This window comes from Pleurodeles waltl, chromosome 3_1, assembly GCF_031143425.1.
Source record: "Pleurodeles waltl isolate 20211129_DDA chromosome 3_1, aPleWal1.hap1.20221129, whole genome shotgun sequence".
Classification (NCBI taxonomy): domain Eukaryota; kingdom Metazoa; phylum Chordata; class Amphibia; order Caudata; family Salamandridae; genus Pleurodeles; species Pleurodeles waltl.
This window is the reverse complement of record NC_090440.1, coordinates 697,690,320-697,709,512: the sequence shown is the minus strand read 5'-3', so window position 1 is coordinate 697,709,512 and position 19,193 is coordinate 697,690,320. Positions and strand designations below refer to the sequence as shown.

The window sequence follows — 19,193 nt, the reverse complement described above, 5'->3', positions numbered from 1 at the left end:
CTAAAAATAAATACCTTGATCGTACCAAAGACGTCTGGTGGATGATTAACTCTTTGTTGGTTATGTTGGTGCAAAGAAAGGACAGAAGATGGAGAAAAGGACCACCTCTAGATGGGTTGTTCTCTGCTTCTTAGCCAAAGCGTAGCACGTTTTGATGCAACCACCTGGTTTGCGTGCTCATTCTAGAAGGGCAACTGATTCATCTGCCAGACCGCACCGTGGGTGTCCCTTCATATGTTCCCTAAACACTACTGCTGTGACAGTCCGGTCCGCAGGGATGGCTACTTTGGTCATTTGTCCTGCAGAACGTTCAAATATGTTATTTTGTTGACCCTCCTGTAGTGGTATTGCTTGGGTATCTATTCTAAGGAATCTGTAACTAGAATTCTCTACCAGATGAATAAGTTACTTACCTTCGTAACAAATTATCTGGTAGAGACCTATTCTAGTTGCAGATTCCTTACCGACCGATCCATCCTTCCTTCTCTGCAAACTAATTTCTAGGGACCAGGGCTCCTTCTTTTTTTTAAGGTCCTAGTTCGGGCGCACCAGGATCAGTCTTCATTGGTCAGTCCTTCTGGTAAGGAAAGGTGTGAAAAGAAACTGACATAAGCATGCCGGGGTGGTGCCTTTATATGATGGGGACATCATGGCGACCATGGCTGCGGAGTCAATGCCACCTGACAGCGCGCAAGGGAACTGCTAGAAGAAAAATCCGGTTCCAGTCTGACCTGGGGTAAATTCTGAGGTAAAGAATCTGCAACTAGAATATGTCTTTAGCAGATAATTTGTTACCAAAGGTAACTTGTTTGTTAAGTTGCTAACTGCAGCTCTGAGGAGTTTCCTCTTTAGGATGCACAGACCATCATCCACCGTGGTAGCATAACTCATTGTCTTACTACACGTTGAATGGCGTGTGGCATACCCGATTGTGCCCTCTTGTGGATTTTATTACAGGAATCTTTACCAGAGAACTTTAAAGTTAAGGTACCTGCACACCATTTTTCTTTCTTTTAGTTTTTCCCTATTATGTAATTCACAGTAACGTTAACATTTACAGAAATTAGTAATCTCAAAAGTCAACAAATTGAAGTTGGACAACCTGTTTCTGCCTTCATGGTCAATTGCTTCCTTCAAGCCCTATGGGCATTGTAACAACTGTGTATGTGCCTGTAAATGCATGTGTGTGTTCTATCACAGAAAAACAAAAATGGCTGCCAGAGCAAACATCTGGATTCAGAAGGATACTGTGACTTTTGCAGAAACAAAATACCCAAGAAAAAACTGATCCAAACAGATGGACTCGCTAAAGAACAAACAACATATTTCCACTACAGTGCTTTGACTTCTTCTTTCCTCAGGTAGTACAAGATTGTTGCATCCCATATTCAAAGAACACTGCTGGTCCTCAATATTGTCCATATCCTCCCCCCATATCTTATTGATATATGGTTCTAAGGTCTCCAGTATTCCCAATAGAGAGGTCTTAGAAATGTTAGCGGTGTGCGCTGTGTCCACAATTTCTTCCTCCAAAACATTATGTAATTTTGCCTAATTTCAGTTTATGGGTAAAGAGCAAAGAGGCAATCCTTTTTAAAAAAAAAAAAAAAAAAAAAAAAAAAAAAAGCTTAGTTTGGGCAGGTGACAGGACAAAAAGTCGGACCTTGTTCCAATACAGATTACTCAGTGTCTGTTAACATACGGTCTGATAAATTAATGACAGTGGTATTGCTCTCACCGTTCATGCTATTCGTGTCCTTCCTCCGCTCCATCATGTTCCCATGTGGCATAGTGTCCCTGCAGCCGACGTACACCACCCCCACGCCTCACCCTTTTCTTCCTTTTCCTCTTGGTCTTCTATGGCCTCTTCTCGCCCCCAACACATTGTCCTGTTTTAGGAGGTAACATTTTACCAAAAAAGTTCCAGTTCAGTGAAGGAGCCAGTGTAGCGGGAAAAACTTGGAGTCTGAATGTGAACTGACTTCAGTGCTAGATTATGTGGTCAAGCTCTTCCTATATCTGGATCGTAGTAACCCTTGCTTCCTTCCTAACCTTATTGCAAAAGTGAGCATATGTTCCAGAGCGTAATCCCTTCCCTTTTATCGTGGTCAAGCTTTACTTTTTTTTATTTTATTTTATTTGTAAACACCTCATTCTGTTCTCGTACTTTTACAAAGTGGTCTTCAGGTCACCTAAGGCTTTACACACCACTTCCTTATATTTGATCCTCTGTTTTTTTTCTTCAATGCCTCGGTGTCCTTGCTTATTTGTTCCAACATCAATTCTGCATATGTATTCAGTAATTCCTTTCTTTTTTGTTTTTTTGTTTTTTTGTTGTTGTTGTTGTTGTTGTTACTTGTGGTCACAGTGAGATAGACCACTTCTCAAATTATTTAGGATTTGGGCTTTGAATAGTGGGTACCAAAACGTCGTTAGGCCTCTAGGGAAATGTTCTACCTGCATATAGTTCTTCAGTGAGGAGATTTCCCACCACTTACTTCTGCATGGGTTTTTCCAGTTTCAAACGTTGTCTAAATAAATGTTTGAGCTTTCCAAAACCATTCCATTCACATCTTGGAGTAGTCTTCCCCCGCACTCCCTAAATATCATCATTTAATAGTTGCTTAACTTATTGCTTCCGTCAAGTTATACGATGTCGTACAGCCATATTTTAGTCATCTTGTGACATAAAAAAACACAAGTCCCAAATAGACACAAGAACCTTCCTCTGACACTCACCCCACTGTGTTGTAATGATGTACGCAAAGCACTAGTCCTGTTTGCTATGAGGTGATGTACTCTCATATACGGGCTGGAGCCAGGGTCTTCATGCATATATATATATATATATATATATATATATATATATATATATATATATAGTAGATTTAGATATAGATGTAGAGATAAGTATGGTTGCACTGTACTAGATACTTGGGATTCTTCTTTGGACCGTTAAAATATAAATTGTGATCATAGTTAAAATGTCTCAGGCATTGACCCCAGCCAGGATGCTTTTGTAGTTGTGTTCCCACCCCCTCAAGTGGGCATAGCAAATTTATGCTTGAGTACACTTATGAAAATTAGTCAGGTTTTGTGAACAGACAAACATAAAGGAATAATAGAACATAAAGGTATCAATCTTCTAAGAATATACTGCAGTGTATAATCGCTCCTTCTGTCAGTCTCGCACTGATACTCACTGTATTAAATTGATGCTGTTTGCTCTTGTCGCTGAACTTGCTTGTGTCAGTGTTTCCTTCTCTTCAAAAGGGGTAAGCCTGCTACTAACTAGAACGATCTGGGTGTATTCATCTATTCTCCTTTCAATGCAACGCACAGCATGCGTGTGACCTCGTGACGCACTGCCCAGTGTATGTGACTGCACTTCATAGTGCAGTATGAATGTCTTAAGCCAGTTATCTGTAAATCGGGGAGCCATGTTGGGTGTGTCTCACAACTCTAATGCAACACAGTCAACCAACATTAAGCTGAATTGTCATTTCAAGAATTGCTACACCTTGTCGTTCGAAAAAATATAAACCAATTCAGTCAATTGAAGATGTTGCAATTTGCATTTGTTTTTTCAAATTCTTTTGCAGCCCTAGATCCAATTGTCTAATTGGGACATTTAAGATGCACACATTGCATTGCCAATGTAGAAAATGGCCAACAACTGGCCTTGTTATTAATTCTCTCTAATTGAAGTATTTTTAGAGCGAGTGAGGACCAAAATAACGTAGATTGAGACCTATTCTTGAATAGTGGAGTGTAATAGGAAACCTCTAGTATTTTTTAGTATATATTGGTTCTTTCTAATCTATTTTTACACCATTCAAAATGTGAATAGGATGTGCTTATACAAGCAATTCTCTCGATTCTAGGTTTAGCATTGATCTCTAGTAATGCCTCACTGGTTGTTTTCTAGTGCATTTTTACCTCTATTGATTTATGTTGGGTAATTTTTATTTTTTGTCTTTTAATTCTATGGGAGTTCCGTTTGAAGATCATAATCTGCTCTGAAGCCTGGAAATCTCATACTTTCGTGGAATCATTCTTCCCTTCTGATGGATACACCTACCTGTAGATTCCTCACCCAAAGAATTCTCCCCTCGCGCCAGCTTCAACGGAAATTTCTTCTAGCTCTGCATGTCGACGATGACGTCACAATAGCCCGACTCAACGCGACGCCGTATGATGTCATCTTAGGCAATAAGAAGCCCTTGTCGACGTGCAGACGTCAGTTCCCTTTCTTCTGTGCCTTCTAAGAACGTTTTTTCTTTGAGGCTAACGGGTAGCTACAGTTGCGCATCTGTAGTTACAAGTCGCAGCCAAGAAAATCTGGTTTTAAGCCTTGTAACCAGTGTGGGGGTCGGATGTCGGTCACTGATCCCCCCCACCCCCCCATGAAAATTTGTATCTGGTGCCTTAGTTCCGACCATGAGGTCGAGTCATGCGGTTCTTGCCAGCGCATGAACCCTAAGGCGCTTAAGGAAAGAGAGGCTAAATTGTTCCTGGCCCAGTCCAAGAAGAGGAAGGAAAGGCTGCATCGGAGAGAGTCCTCTTCAAAATCTTCGATGACTCATCGTCGTCATGGAGACTCTCCGCGTCGTCACAACTCCCGACGTGTGAGATTAGCCCGACTGTCACTCCTCTGCCTCCTACGACTCCGACTTCACCTTTGTCGGTGTTTGTAGTCGAGCCTATTCAAGAGCTGGTGGCTTCTCCGGAGCAGGAGTTGCCTGGCCTATCATCGGCTTCTATGCCGGTGCCGGGTACGGATCCTGCAGCATTTTTAAATGCCATGTTCAATATCTTTTCCACCATGGCGCCTGGTGGAGGGCATGCGGGTCCGTCGGGCCCTTTAGCTTTTTAATTTGGGTGCTCCGGCTCCTTACAAGCTGACGCCCTTCATGCCATTTTTGCCGTCTGGAGCCGCTGCGGCACCGATGCCCTTGGCGTCGCCAAGGAGACCAGTGACGCCTACAACATCTGCGGCGCCAGTGGATTCGCCACGGATCCAGTCTACTGTCAAGGTGCCTGTGGCGCCGGAGGGTCCGGCGTCTGATGGATCAGAAGAACGGCGCTGGCGAAGATCTTCGGAGTCTGCCGACGCCCTATCGACGCCGGGTCTCGAGTCCAGACGTCTAGCTTTGCACCTCCTGGAGGAAGAGGAATATAGCAGGCAACGTCTGGAGGAAGGCGAAATCTTTGAGCCTTCGGGTGATTTTCAGGGTCTGGACACTGCAAGCGTTATTGATACTTCCCCTGAATGGGATTTGACTTCCCCTGGCGATTATATCCCGAAGAGGCAGCACCTTTTCATGCAGTAATAAGGAAGGCTGCAGACTTTTTAGATCTTCCTCTTCCGGCTGCTGAGGTGAAGAGGAACCTTTTGACGGAAGTGCTGCATCCGGCCTCGGTGGTGGCGGAGCCTCTCTTGCCCTTCAATGAGGCTCTCCTGGACCCCATCAAGGACATTTGGAGGAAACCTGTGACTTCTACAGCTGTCAACAGGGCGGTAGCAAGGCGACCCGCACTTCCTCTCCAAACATCCAACTCCGGAGAGTTTGGATGTTCAGGCTTCCTGCTCTTCCCGATCATCCCCTGGTTCGTTCCCCGGGACCCCTGCGGACAGGAAGTCAAAGAAAATGGACCACGCTGCAAAGAAGGCCTTTTCGTCATGCAGTATGGCCTTGAAGTCGACCAATGCAACCTGCATTTTATGACGTTATATTCATGCCCTTATGGAGGAAGCAAAAGGTCACCCAAGCTTGCCACAAGAGGTGTTGCATTTGCTAGCGGACGCTCAGGCGGCAGCAACCCAGGTGATCCAGTCTGGGTTGGACACCTCTGACTCTGTGGCAAGGGCTATGGGCACATCCATAGTATTGAGGCTTCTGGCTTGGCTGCGCTCATCAGGCTTTTCTACGGATGTGTAGGCGACTCTCCTGGATCTGCCTTTTGGTTGGGAAAAACTCATTGGGACAAAGGCAGATTCTGCTCTTGAACGTTTCAAAGAGAGCAGAGCCACAGCGAGGTCGTTCGGACTTCAGGCAGCTACTTTCTCTTCCTTTAGGTCGTATAGGAAGTTTAGGGGTTTTGGACGTGGCTCCTCCTTTCGTGGCAGATTCCAGGCACCACACCAATCTGCAAGCTCCCTGCCTTTCAGATCCTTTAGAGGCAGGGGCAGAGTATGTACAAGAGGAGCAACCCAGCAGCACTCTGCCTCTTCCTCGGGAGGGGTGCAGCAGGGAAAGCAGCCTTAGTCCTCCACCACTCCCTGTTCACTTGTCTCCGGTAGGGGGAGACTTGCCCAATTTCTTCCAATGTGGGAGTTTATAACATCAGACTCTTGGGTCATCGACATTGTGAAGAGAGGGTATGCTCTTCCCTTTCGGGAGTCCCCTCCTCTCTTCCTTCCCCGCCCATCCTTCTGTTCGGAAGACCATCTTCTGTTACTACAACAGGAGGCGTTATCCCTATTGGCAAAAGGCGCAGTAGAGTTGGTTCCCGAGCAGCAGAGAGGTCAGGGCTGTTTTTCAAGATACTTCCTGATCCCCAAAAAGGATGGTCTGTTGAGACCAATTCTGGACTTGAGGATTTTGAATTGGTTCCTCTGGCAGGAAAAGTTCAAAATGATGACCCTTTCACAGGTCCTTTTGGCGTTGAACGAAGGGGATTGGATGGTGTCTGTCGATTTGCAGGATGGGTACTTCCATATTCCGATCCTCAAATCGCACAGGAAGTATTTCCGGTTTGTGGTGGGATCGCAGCATTATCAGTTTGCGGTCCTCGAGTCTTCACAAAGGTGATGGCGGTGGTAGCGGCGGAGCTCAGAAGAAGAGGGATAGCGGTGTTTCCCTGCCTGGACGATTGGTTGATCAAAGCCAAGACTCCGGAGCTTGTGCGGCGTCACCTGCAGTCGACAACTCAGTTGTTGTACGACCTGGGTTTTTCAATCAATGTGCCCAAATCTCACCTGGAGCCCTCTCACTGCCTCCTGTTCATAGGGGCAGTACTGGACACGACATTGAATCAGGCCTTTCCTCCACCCCAGCGGGTTCAGGACATTCAGGCGTTGATTCCGATGTTTCGAAATGGAGCAGTAGTTCCGGTCCTCAAGGTCCTTCGTCTGCTCGGTCTGTTTGCTTCTTGCATACTGCTGGTCACTCATGCACGCTGGCACATGAGGGCTCTTCAGTGGTGCGTCCGCAGGCAGTGGTTTCAGCACAAAGGGGATCTCGAAGATTCGATCACCAGAGACACTGCGGTGGATCTTCAGTGGTGGGCAGCGATCAGCAGCCTGTCGCAAGGAAGGCCGTTCTCGCTGCCTCCGCCGGTGGCCACAGTTGTAACGGATGCTTCCACTCTAGGGTGGGAAGCTCATCTGGGGGACCTGTAGGTCAAACATTGTTTGGATTCTGAAGTTAGGAGGGATGGCCATTTTGCTCGCTCGGTGCTGCAGGATTTCTTGGTTTGACCATTCGGGCATCCACCTCCGGAGGTAGTACTGCTTTGGGACTCTATTCTTTAGGTGAGGAATCCACAGGTAGGTGTATCCATCAGAAGGATAAGTTACTTACCTTTCTGGTCTTGATAATGCAAGTACTCATGATTGATTTTGACTGGCATATTTAATTTCTTGTTATTTTTAGTGTAATAAATGTTGCGTTTTCACTTCTTTGGATGTGATTATGTTCGCTTCAAGGTCTTTTCACCTGTTTGCCTCTAAGGCAAGACAAAAAAATGGTGGTAACTGACGTCTGCACATGGAGGGCTTCTTATTGCCTAAGATGACATCATACGGCGTCTCGTGGAGTCGGGCTATTGTGACGTCATCGTCGACGTGCAGAGCTAGAAGAAATGTCCGTCGAAGCTGGTGTGAGGGGAGAATTCTTTAGGTGAGGAATCCACAGGTAGTTAATATATCCACCAGAAAAAGCGCTACCAAAGGTAAGTAACTTTTATTCTTCGCTGCTTTGCTGATTTGGTTATGTAGGCTTAATGACTTTGGCTCAGTCTGTTTGTTTTTTTTTTCTTTTTTTCTCTCACCTATGGCTTGTTTCCCATATGCAAGACGAATTCAAAATGTTCTGCGCTATTACTATGTATTTCAGAATGATATTGTAATAGGTACAGCTTCCCCGTGTGAACATCCCAGCACCTATGGTAGATCTGGATTATTTTTTTTTATATCTACAATACTTTCCAGTTGGCGCCATGTGGTTTGTGATTGCTTTGTGTAGCCGCAAGCCTCCATGTTTGACATCTTAGATAGTAAGTGATGAGCTGTAGGGAGGCAATCGCATTTTTTTTTCTGTGCCTCATCTGACACGGTCAATGTTACTTGTGCCCAAGTGCTTTTTAAAAAAAAAAAAAATTGTTGTCAATTTTCAAGCCTCTACCATTCTCCACCCACAGTGTTTTAGGTATTAGTTTTTGTGCTGTGCATTGTCTTCAGTTCCGGAGAAGTTCCAGCTGACTAGGTGAGCTTTCCTTTATGCTAGTGACTATTTGGAGCAGGTTGTGAAACATGTTTAATTCATGGAAACTATTATGGTAATGTAATGCTGTGTGATGGCGCAACATGTACATGGTAGTATTTAACCTCTGACAGTCTCCGTTTTACCCACTATTTTCAAAGTTCCTGATGCAGGTTGATGGGTTCTGCAGTTTTAAGACTAGTGTTAAGTTCCAGACAGCTTTCACCAGATTGCTATCCCAGTTGATGGTCATTCATTTTGGTGGTGGTCATTTCATTTGGAAAAAGGCTGACCAGTCGCTGGAGAGATTCAGACTGAGCTTGACTACTGCTAGGGCACTAGGATAGAGTTCCTAACCCAGGGTTTCCACAACAATACAAAAGGCTCTGAGGCTGAAAGCATCTGTTTAAGTGTATCCTAAAGCCTTAGCAGGTGACTCTACCAATTTTCCAGTAAAGTGGTTGTTTCTCTGGTAGAGGCAAGCAGCATACCTCATCTTCCGCCTCAGCTACACCAACAACTTCAAAATGTTTATATGGTCTTGGTGGTGGTTTAGCACCATCGGTCTCCATTTGCTGATAAGTTACACAGTGCTACTTTTTTTTTATTTTTACATTTGTTTTTTAGGAGCTCACCTCAGACTAATGGCCCTAAAGAGGGATTTTCCTGTCCTGTTTCTGACAAAGTGCCCGTTGCTTCGGCCTTCTTTTTCTCCCTCACTTATCTGCATCTTCTACCCTTTATCTCCTCCATTTGATGGAATAAATTCAAGCTGTTCTGCATTTTGCTGTTCTGTCCCTTTTCAGCAAATGTTTCTCGAACAGTTAGGAGACCTCTTGCTGATTTTCATTTTCCTGTGAGATAAAGTAAAATGTTAATTGAGTTTGTTGGTTTGCTGTTAATTCTTTTGGCCTTAGTTCAGCTCCTTGAATGTGGCTCACGGTGTTGGCAGGAGTGGTAGCACATCTATTTCAAGATGGTATTCACCTGTATGCTTATCTGGATAGATGACTGGTGAAAGTGAAATCTCACTCTCCGTTACTGATTAGCTTTGAAAAGTGTTACGCTTCTGCAGGTTTAGAGTTTTTTGGGAAAAGAAAAAAAATGGGTCCTGATCACTACTTTTGTGATGATTTATGTGCTCTCCGCAACCTCACTTTATATGCCAAGGAACAGAGTGCAAAGCATAGGGAGATTCGGTTCTGAATGTGTCAATAACAAGTTTAGGCACTGAGGTCAGTTCTCTGTCTGTCTGAATCTGTCTTTCTGTACACCTCTGGTTCTGTACACTTAATCTGGGGATGCGTTTTCTGCAATATGCCTTAATGTTTAATTTAATCTGTTGGATGGTCATCTAAAGCATATGGTTTCTGTACATCAGTCGTTGAAGAGCAGCCTAGATTGGAGGTTTTGCACCTGCCCTCAGTGGATGGGAGTGAAAGCTGTCACAAATGCATCCAAGTTAAGTTAGTAAGCTCAACTAGAAGATGTACACAAGTAAGAAATGGTCGAGTCAAGAAGCTAGTTGTCACAACAACTTGAGTTGAGCAGTAAGGTTGACACGGTTTGCTTTTCTACTGAGGATTTAGGAGAAGCAAGTTCTAGTATCAACTTTTATACCCACAAAGAAGACAAGTAGGTTTTTATCTGGTCTACAAGGAAGGGATAGGCTTTCGGTTTTCGGCTGTTGATGACAAAACTACTTTAACGTTACTTCATCTTCAGAAGTACCTAAAGACGAGGGAAGCAGGGTGTTCTCAGTAGGCTGTTTTTTGTTTAGTATGAATGGGAGACTCAGATGGAAATACGTACTGTTTCCCCTGCCCCCCCGAATGATGGTCACTGGTATAACACCTTGCTGATAAGGAATGGCTACTGTCTCCATTTGTTTCGTAGATCATCCATGATCAAAGGATTCTCTGGAGGGAGTGCTGCAGTGGTTTCTTGGGTTTGCAAGTGCTCTTATGTATTTCCTTAGGCTCCTTTCATGTAGAGAGCAATAAAGGTTTGTCCGCACAAGGTTAGTCTGATTTTTGACTGTGCTCAGTTGGATACTTTGTGTGCAATAGTTGAATCTGTTGAATTTACGTTACAGAGAGCAATTACCTCTTCCATTGAGAAAACATTTGGTATCCCAAAAGGAATGCTAGGTTAGTTGTGGTTGGTTGCAAAGTATTAATTCCTGGAACTTCGTCCTCTTGTGTTGCATTTTCTGATGTGACAGTGAAAATGTTCTTGCCGTTGAGTAGGCCATCCACTCGAGTGATGTATTCCGCTGTTTGTTGTCTGTTTGCTGAGTGCCTTTCTTCAACTACCAAGAAGCAGTTATTATTGGCCAAAAAAGGCCTTAGTTTACTTACTGATAAGACTTCTTTGCCAGCAGTTTGTGCTTGTTTTTATCCCTATCGGGGATCTTTGTTCAAGTTACCGCTAGCAGTCCCAGTCCCAGTACCTTTTGTGGTCCCTGAATAAAATTTGGTTCTTATTTTCCAGATGAGGCAGCCATTTGAGCCCCTCATTCCTGTGATTTTAAGTTTCTAGTAAAGGCTGTGATTCGTTTTGCTTTGATGTCAGCTGAAAAGGTTAGTGCTGTTCATATGTTGTCTTTATTGGCTTTGTTTTACAGTATTTTGTAAGAACAAGGTGACTCTTGTGTGTTAAGCTAGTTCTTCTAAATGTTTTATAATTTCACCTGGTCCAGGTTGTATCTTTACTTTCTTTTTCATCGGTCTATTTTGTCAAAGGAGAAAGGCTTCATAGACTGAATCTGAAGAGAGCAGTAAGTCCTATTTCTGAATCCCTAAAGACAGAGTGAAAAATAAGAATTATGTAGGTTTTGTTTTTGAAGGGAGTGGCACTATATGATAATCCTACAAAACAGACTATTTTGAGGTAGATTTCATCTGTAGTGAAAAACTGTCTAAAGAACCCTATTATAGTGTGAACTCCTTTTGCCTAAAGGAAAGGCAATACTATCTGCACTGGAGACTAAGGCTGCCACCTAGTTCTCCTTGCATTGTTTCATCAAGCATTATTGCTTGTATGCTCACTTGAAAGAGCTTACCAATTCAGAACGACAGTGCTCCAAAATCTCTTGGTGTACATGTGCCTCTGATGGCCATAGTCATGCTTTTTTTAAATGTGTTTTTAATATGCTTAGTGCACATTAAAAAAAAAAAAAAAAAAAAAAAAGTTGGATCAGTTCGCCAATTGCCTTCTAATTTTCAGGTGAGTGCAGTGTGTGCTCTTGTGAAGTTTTGTTTAACGGTGGCGATGCAGTTTTTTGTTTTGGTCCATGATGACCAGTTAGGTGGAAACGCATTGCTGAATTAAAGTTTTGCTTTGAGACCCATCCTGGAGAACTAGCTTGTGTTGCAGAGGGCACAATAGTTTCCTTTTGCTGTTAAGCGTGATCTGCACATGCTGCTCTGCATTGACCCCCAATTGGTGTATGACACTGGAATTTGCGGCTTTGGCGTTTTGTTTGGCGTAATCGGGTTCCTGACGCTATCGCTGTTAAACACCAAAGACTGAGTCAGTTGCTGGGTGAGTGAGTGGCTGGTTGTGCACCAGCTTCTGCGTACTGCGAGGAGCTTGGAGGCCGACTAACTCCCGTCCTAGTGTGACTTTTTCTGGCATCTAATAGAGCGCATTGAAAGTGGCAGGGGTTCTGCTGTGGATTTATTTACAGCCAGGCAGCAGGGTATTTGTATAGGATGTCCTTGTGAGACTCGCCACAAAGGATAACCTGAATGAAGCAATTCGAAAGAGACTGGAAGTGGCATGAAATCTGTTTGCTGAAAATGAGGAAGGTGTACAATGTAGCTTGGGCAATACCTCTTGTTGATAACATGGAAACAGCAAAGTAATTGAAACAGAATTTCCTGCAGTGTGGGAAGCTATGTAAGAAGGAAATCAATTGGTGTTAGGAAGTTATTTCTCTAAATAATTACATAGAAGCAGGCAAGTTACCATGAGGCTTACGAATTCTGATTACACCAACTTATCACATCCTCACTCCAAACTTTAGGAAGAATGGTCTCGATGGCGGCGCCATATAAGACCATGATGGGGTTGTTATCTTAGTATGCTTACCTGGAATTGGATCAGATGGTGAAGAAATAAAAAAGCTCATAGATTTCCTCGATAATCACTTATCACAGGAGGAAATTAAATCATTTTTTCAATAAATGGAACAGATTAGTCAAAAATGAAGTAGAAATTAAACTTAAAGAGCATACATTTCTACAGGATGAGTTGGATTATGTGAAAGGCTGAATTCTGACTTTTGGGGAAAAAAGTATGTCGCCGCATGCAAGTAATATAGGCAACTGGTGACAGTGGGGCAGCAGGAGTTGGCAACGTTCCCCAGAGGAAGAAAAAAATCCAGAGGGTCAGATATAGCAAGAAAATACTTTGCCACAGGGGATAAACACACAGCAAACCAGGAGAAACAAGTTATTGGTTAGAACAGTGTTATAGTTATTAACTTATCCCATGAATTGAACCCTGTTGAACAGCCTTTTTTGGAACTTGGCATAGCCTTCTGCTCGGTTGTCTATTTTGACTATTCAAAAACACGGACTGACTTGTTTCTATTTATTTGAAAATTGAAAGTATTCACACAAGAAAACAAGCGTAAAGTCATAGTAAAACCAGCAGACGTTATTATACATGATCACACCTTTGATATTTGATTATGCTATCAACTTAACCAGTGGGCAGAGGTAGGCACTGGATTCCATATGTAGGAACCCATCTTTTGTTATCAAGCCTGCTGATAAGGGGAGGCATGTAGTACTGTGGGATGTTAATAAATGCATACTGAAATGAAATAGACAACTTGAGTTATCTGGGAGTTTTGAGAGATCCACCCTAGACACATACAGACAGACCATCAGAAGGTATCATACCTTGTTGAGTGAGTGGCATGAAAAAGAGGCTTGTTGAGTTGAAAAAATATCAATTCATTCACGGTGATAAACCTACGGCACCATGTGTTTACGTGCTGCTGAAAATTCACAAGAATTGAGAGCATCTCCCTGGAAGGCCTATTAATTTGGCAAACAACCTTTTAGAAAATACATCCATAAATCTACATTACTACCTGTTACCATATATACTCAATTTCCCATCATACTGCAGGGGTAGTACAGCCTTCATTACAAAAATAGAACGTATTCCATGGAGGCCTAGTTACATTTTGACAACAATACATATGTAGTATCTTTGTACACTTCTTTTTATTGATCATGATTTAGGTATTCAAGCATGTAGATACTTTTTGTATTTTTGTTTTTAGGGATAAACCATTCTATATGTATAATCACTCCACGATGTTACTGGGAATTCTACTCTCTTGTCTTAATAACAGTATTTTTCTTTTGAAGAACCATTGGTATAAGCAGCTCACTGGGACAGCGATGAGCAGTTGCTTTGCGTCCAGCTACCCTGTTATTTTTATGGGTTGGTGGGAGGCGAAACGTCTGGACGGAAATTAACATGGATTGGATGAAACACTTAGTGTGTTAGAACAGATTTATAGATCTTTTTGTCATCTGGGGTGGCCTGCAAAGAAAGTTAATAGATTTCCTTGCATACATTTCAGAGAATGATCGTTAACCTCAAGTTTACATATAAAATGCATAAAACTGAATTGTTTTTTTTTTCCCAATGTTCTCAGTCACCACCACCCAAATAATCTTAAATGGAATATTCCGATTAGAGAGATGTTGCAGGCCAAACGGAACTACAGCACCCCACAGACCTTTGTAAAAGAACAAAATAGGAAAATCAGCAGATTCAAGGCCAAGGGCTACCTTGCTAAAGTTGTTAGGCCTGGCAGCTTTTTGGCATGTCTCCCCTGTCTTTTTGCCTTGTGCCCCCCCCTGGTTTTGGATTCTTTTTTTTGCTGGTTTATTGTCTACTGCTAATCAGTGCTAAAGTGCAAGTGCTCCCCATATAAATTGTACTGTGAATTGGTTTATCCATAATTGGCATATTAGTAAATCAAATAAGTCCCTAGTAACATGCTGTAAAGAAATGGCTCCCTGTTGCAGTTACCCCCCCACTTTTTGCCTGATACTGACTTGACTGAGAAGTGTGCTGGGACCCTGCTAACCAGGCCCCAGCACCAGTGTTCTTTCACCTAAAATGTACCTTTGTTTCCCCAATTGGCACACCCTGGCATCCAGATAAGTCCCTTGTAACTGGTACCTCTGGTACCAAGGGCCCTGATGCCAGGGAAGGTCTCTAAGGGCTGCAGAATGTCTTATGCCACCCTAGAGACCCCTCACTCAGCACAGACACACTGCTTACAAGCCTGTGTGTGCTAGTGAGAACAAAATGAGTAAGTCGACATGGCACTCCCCTCAGGGTGCCATGCCAGCCTCTCACTGCCTATGCAGTATAGGTAAGACACCCCTCTAGCAGGCCTTACAGCCCCAAGGCAGGGTGCACTATACCATAGGTGAGGGTACCAGTGCATGAGCACTGTACCCCTACAGTGTCTAAGCAAAACCTTAGACATTGTAAGTGCAGGGTAGCCATAAGAGTATATGGTCTGGGAGTCTGTTTTACACGAACTCCACAGCACCATAATGGCTACACTGAAAACTGGGAAGTTTGGTATCAAACTTCTCAGCACAATAAATGCACACTGATGCCAGTGTACATTTTATTGCAAAATACACCCCAGAGGGCACCTTAGAGGTGCCCCCTGAAACTTAACCGACTGTCTGTGTAGGCTGACTAGTTCCAGCAGCCTGCCACACTAGAGACATGTTGCTGGCCCCATGGGGAAGAGTGCCTTTGTCACTCTGAGGCCAGTAACAAAGCCTGCACTGGGTGGAGATGCTAACACCTCCCCCAGGCAGGAGCTGTAACACCTGGCGGTGAGCCTCAAAGGCTCACCCCTTTGTCACAGCCCAGCAGGGCACTCCAGCTTAGTGGAGTTGCCCGCCCCCTCCGGCCACGGCCCCCACTTTTGGCGGCAAGGCTGGTGGGAACAAAGAAAGCAACAAGGAGGAGTCACTGGCCAGTCAGGACAGCCCCTAAGGCGTCCTGAGCTGAGGTGACTCTAACTTTTAGAAATCCTCCATCTTGCAGATGGAGGATTCCCCCAATAGGGTTAGGATTGTGACCCCCTCCCCTTGGGAGGAGGCACAAAGAGGGTGTACCCACCCTCAGGGCTAGTAGCCATTGGCTACTAACCCCCCAGACCTAAACACGCCCTTAAATTTAGTATTTAAGGGCTACCCTGAACCCTAGAAAATTAGATTCCTGCAACTACAAGAAGGACTGCCTAGCTGAAAACCCCTGCAGAGGAAGACCAGAAGACAACAACTGCCTTGGCTCCAGAAACTCACCGGCCTGTCTCCTGCCTTCCATAGAACTCTGCTCCAGCGACGCCTTCCAAAGGGACCAGCGACCTCTGAATCCTCTGAGGACTGCCCTGCTTCGACGACGACAAGAAACTCCAGAGGACAGCGGACCTGCTCCAAAAAGACTGCAACTTTGTTTCAAGAAGCAGCTTTAAAGAACCCTGCAACTCCCCGCAAGAAGCGTGAGACTTGCAACACTGCACCCGGCGACCCCGACTCGGCTGGTGGAGAACCAACACCTCAGGGAGGACCCCCCGACTACTCTACGACTGTGAGTACCAAAACCTGTCCCCCCTGAGCCCCCACAGCGCCGCCTGCAGAGGGAATCCCGAGGCTTCCCCTGACCGCGACTCTCTGAAACCTAAGTCCCGACGCCTGGAAAAGACCCTGCACCCGCAGCCCCCAGGACCTGAAGGACCGGACTTTCACTGCAGAAGTGACCCCCAGGAGTCCCTCTCCCTTGCCCAAGTGGAGGTTTCCCCGAGGAAGCCCCCCCTTGCCTGCCTGCAGCGCTGAAGAGATCCCTTGATCTCTCTGACTAACATTGCGAACCCGACGCTTGTTCTAACACTGCACCCGGCCGCCCCCGCGCCGCTGAGGGTGAAATTTCTGTGTGGGCTTGTGTCCCCCCCGGTGCCCTACAAAACCCCCCTGGTCTGCCCTCCGAAGACGCGGGTACTTACCTGCAAGCAGACCGGAACCGGGGCACCCCCTTCTCTCCATTCTAGCCTATGCGTTTTGGGCACCACTTTGAACTCTGCACCTGACCGGCCCTGAGCTGCTGGTGTGGTGACTTTGGGGTTGCTCTGAACCCCCAACGGTGGGCTACCTTGGACCAAGAACTGAACCCTGTAAGTGTCTTACTTACCTGGTAAAACTAACAAAAACTTACCTCCCCCCAGGAACTGTGAAAATTGCACTAAGTGTCCACTTTTGAAATAGCTATTTGTGAATAACTTGAAAAGTATACATGCAATTGAAATGATTCAAAGTTCCTAATGTACTTACCTGCAATACCTTTCAAACAAGATATTACATGTTAAATTTGAACCTGTGGTTCTTAAAATAAACTAAGAAAAGATATTTTTCTATAACAAAACCTATTGGCTGGATTTGTCTCTGAGTGTGTGTACCTCATTTATTGTCTGTGTATGTACAACAAATGCTTAACACTACTCCTTGGATAAGCCTACTGCTCGACCACACTACCACAAAATAGAGCATTAGTATTATCTATTTTTACCACTATTTTACCTCTAAGGGGAACCCTTGGACTCTGTGCATGCTATTCCTTACTTTGAAATAGCACATACAGAGCCAACTTCCTACACATGCCTTAGAGGTGCCCAGGGCCTGTGAATCAAATGCTACTAGTGGGCCTGCAGCACTGGTTGTGCCACCCACATTAGTAGCCCTGTAAACATGACTCAGACCTGCCATTGCAGTGTCTGTGTGTGCAGTTTTAAACTGTTAATTGGACTTGGCAAGTGTACCCTCTTGCCAGGCCTCAACCTTTCCTTTTACAATATGTAAGGCACCCCTAAGTTTGGCCCCAGGTAGCCCCAGGGACAGGGTGCAATGTATATTTAAGGTAGGACATATACTAGTGTGTTTTATATTTCCGAACAGTGAAATACTGCCAAATTCGGTTTTCACTTTGCAAGGCCTATCTCTCTCATAGGTAAACATGGGGGCTGCCTTTAAATATCCTTAAAGCGTAGATTCCCTTTGAGAGTAGATACAAGTTTGGAGTTCAGGGTCTCCGAACTCACAATTTAAATATACATCTTTTACTGAAGTTGGTTTTTTAATTGTCTGTTTGAAAATACCACTTTTAGAAAGTAGGCATTTCCTTGCTTATACCATTCTGTGACTCTGCCTGTTTGTGGATTGTCTGTCTGGGTCAGTTTGACAGTTGGGCTGAAAAGACCGTGCCTGCCCTCACACAATGCAGTCTCCGACCCCCTGGTTTGCATCTGGGGCCTGGCCTGGACAAGGAAGGATCTTGCAAGCACTTGAGTCTTTGCTTTGAAGTTTGCCAACTTCAAAGGTAGAACTGAGTGTAAGAAGAAGACCCAAAACCCCAGACTTTTAGAATCTCTCTGGAATCAAAAGGAACCTCTGCCCAGAAGAGCTGAAGGAGGAGTACTGTCCCTTTGCTGTGTTGCTTTGCTGGACTGGCCTGCAGTTGCTGCTTCTGCCTGAAAAGAGTGCAAAGGGTGAACATTGCTGTGTGTCCTGCTGGAGAAAATTCTTCAAGGGCTTGGAGTAGAGCTTGTCTCCTTTTGGAAGTCTCAGGGACATCAAAGACTTCAGTTTCCTCGACCTGCAGCCCTAGGAACTGTGTGTTTTTGTGCTGTTCAAGAGGGGAACCCACCGCGACGACGCTGATGGCCTGCACCGTGACCTGCAGACACCGCAAGGAGTCGCATTGCCCCACTTCGCACTGTGACCCTGGTCTCACCGACGCAGTCATCGGACGACTTCACAGAGCCACTGCTCGCACCGCAACCTGTGGGCCCGCACTCCGGCATCGCCTGCTCACACCGTAGCCTGGGCATCCACCGATGACTCTTCTCCTGCTGACTCCGGCGCTGCTGCCTGCACCGTGGCCTGTGGACACCGTTCGTGGGGTATACGAAGCACCGTCTCATCCCGCACTGCAGCCCCGGTCCACTGACGCCAGCACCATCGACTCCTGTGTAGTCACCAGGCATCCTGTCTGCACCGTGGCTTGTGGACACTGCTCGTGAGGGTCATGAAGCACCATCCCGTCCTGCACCGCTAGCTTGGGCCTACCAACGACAGCGCTTCAGCAATGACGACGCTGGTGCCTGCACCGTGACCTGTGGACACCGCACTGCCCCGCTTCACACCACAGCCCTGGTCTTACCGACGCCACTGGACGCTGTCACCGAGCCGTTGTGCACCGCGACCTGTGGATACCGCACGTCGCCTTGAGCCGCTTCGCACCGCAGCCCCAACGCCATCCATGCCAGTGCACCTGACGTCATCAGACTGGAGTTTGATCTGCAACGCGTGTGACATCAAGGGCCCGACGACTCCTGCACCGACTCTGGAACCAACACTGCAACATCAGTGACGTCGCTCTCTGGAGCTCACCGCGAGGATCATGACGCCCTGCAAATCCAAGGTATTGTTTGTGGGTCTTCCTGGCACCATAGCTGGCCCGCAATGCCACGACCGGCCTGAACTGTTGGTTTTGTTGATCACGACGCCGTCATAGCCCCGGGTAGAGCTATCGACTTCAAGGAACTTTGAGTAAATCTTGCAGAATTCATATTTTTCTTATTGTATGTTGGAT

General features: G+C 45.3%; 1 protein-coding gene across 2 annotated transcripts in view; it reads left to right on the top strand.

Annotated features, from left to right (window-relative positions):
• Positions 1-19,193, top strand: part of PTP4A2 (protein tyrosine phosphatase 4A2) — a 223,865-nt gene that overhangs the window by 43,814 nt on the left and 160,858 nt on the right. The window contains exon 2 of one of the 2 annotated variants that reach the window (XM_069223319.1): positions 7,712-7,956. The exons of the other annotated variant lie outside the window; for it this stretch is intronic. The gene's annotated coding sequence lies outside the window, so the exon portion shown is untranslated. The remainder of the gene's footprint in view (positions 1-7,711; positions 7,957-19,193) is intronic. 2 annotated transcript variants of the gene reach the window in all.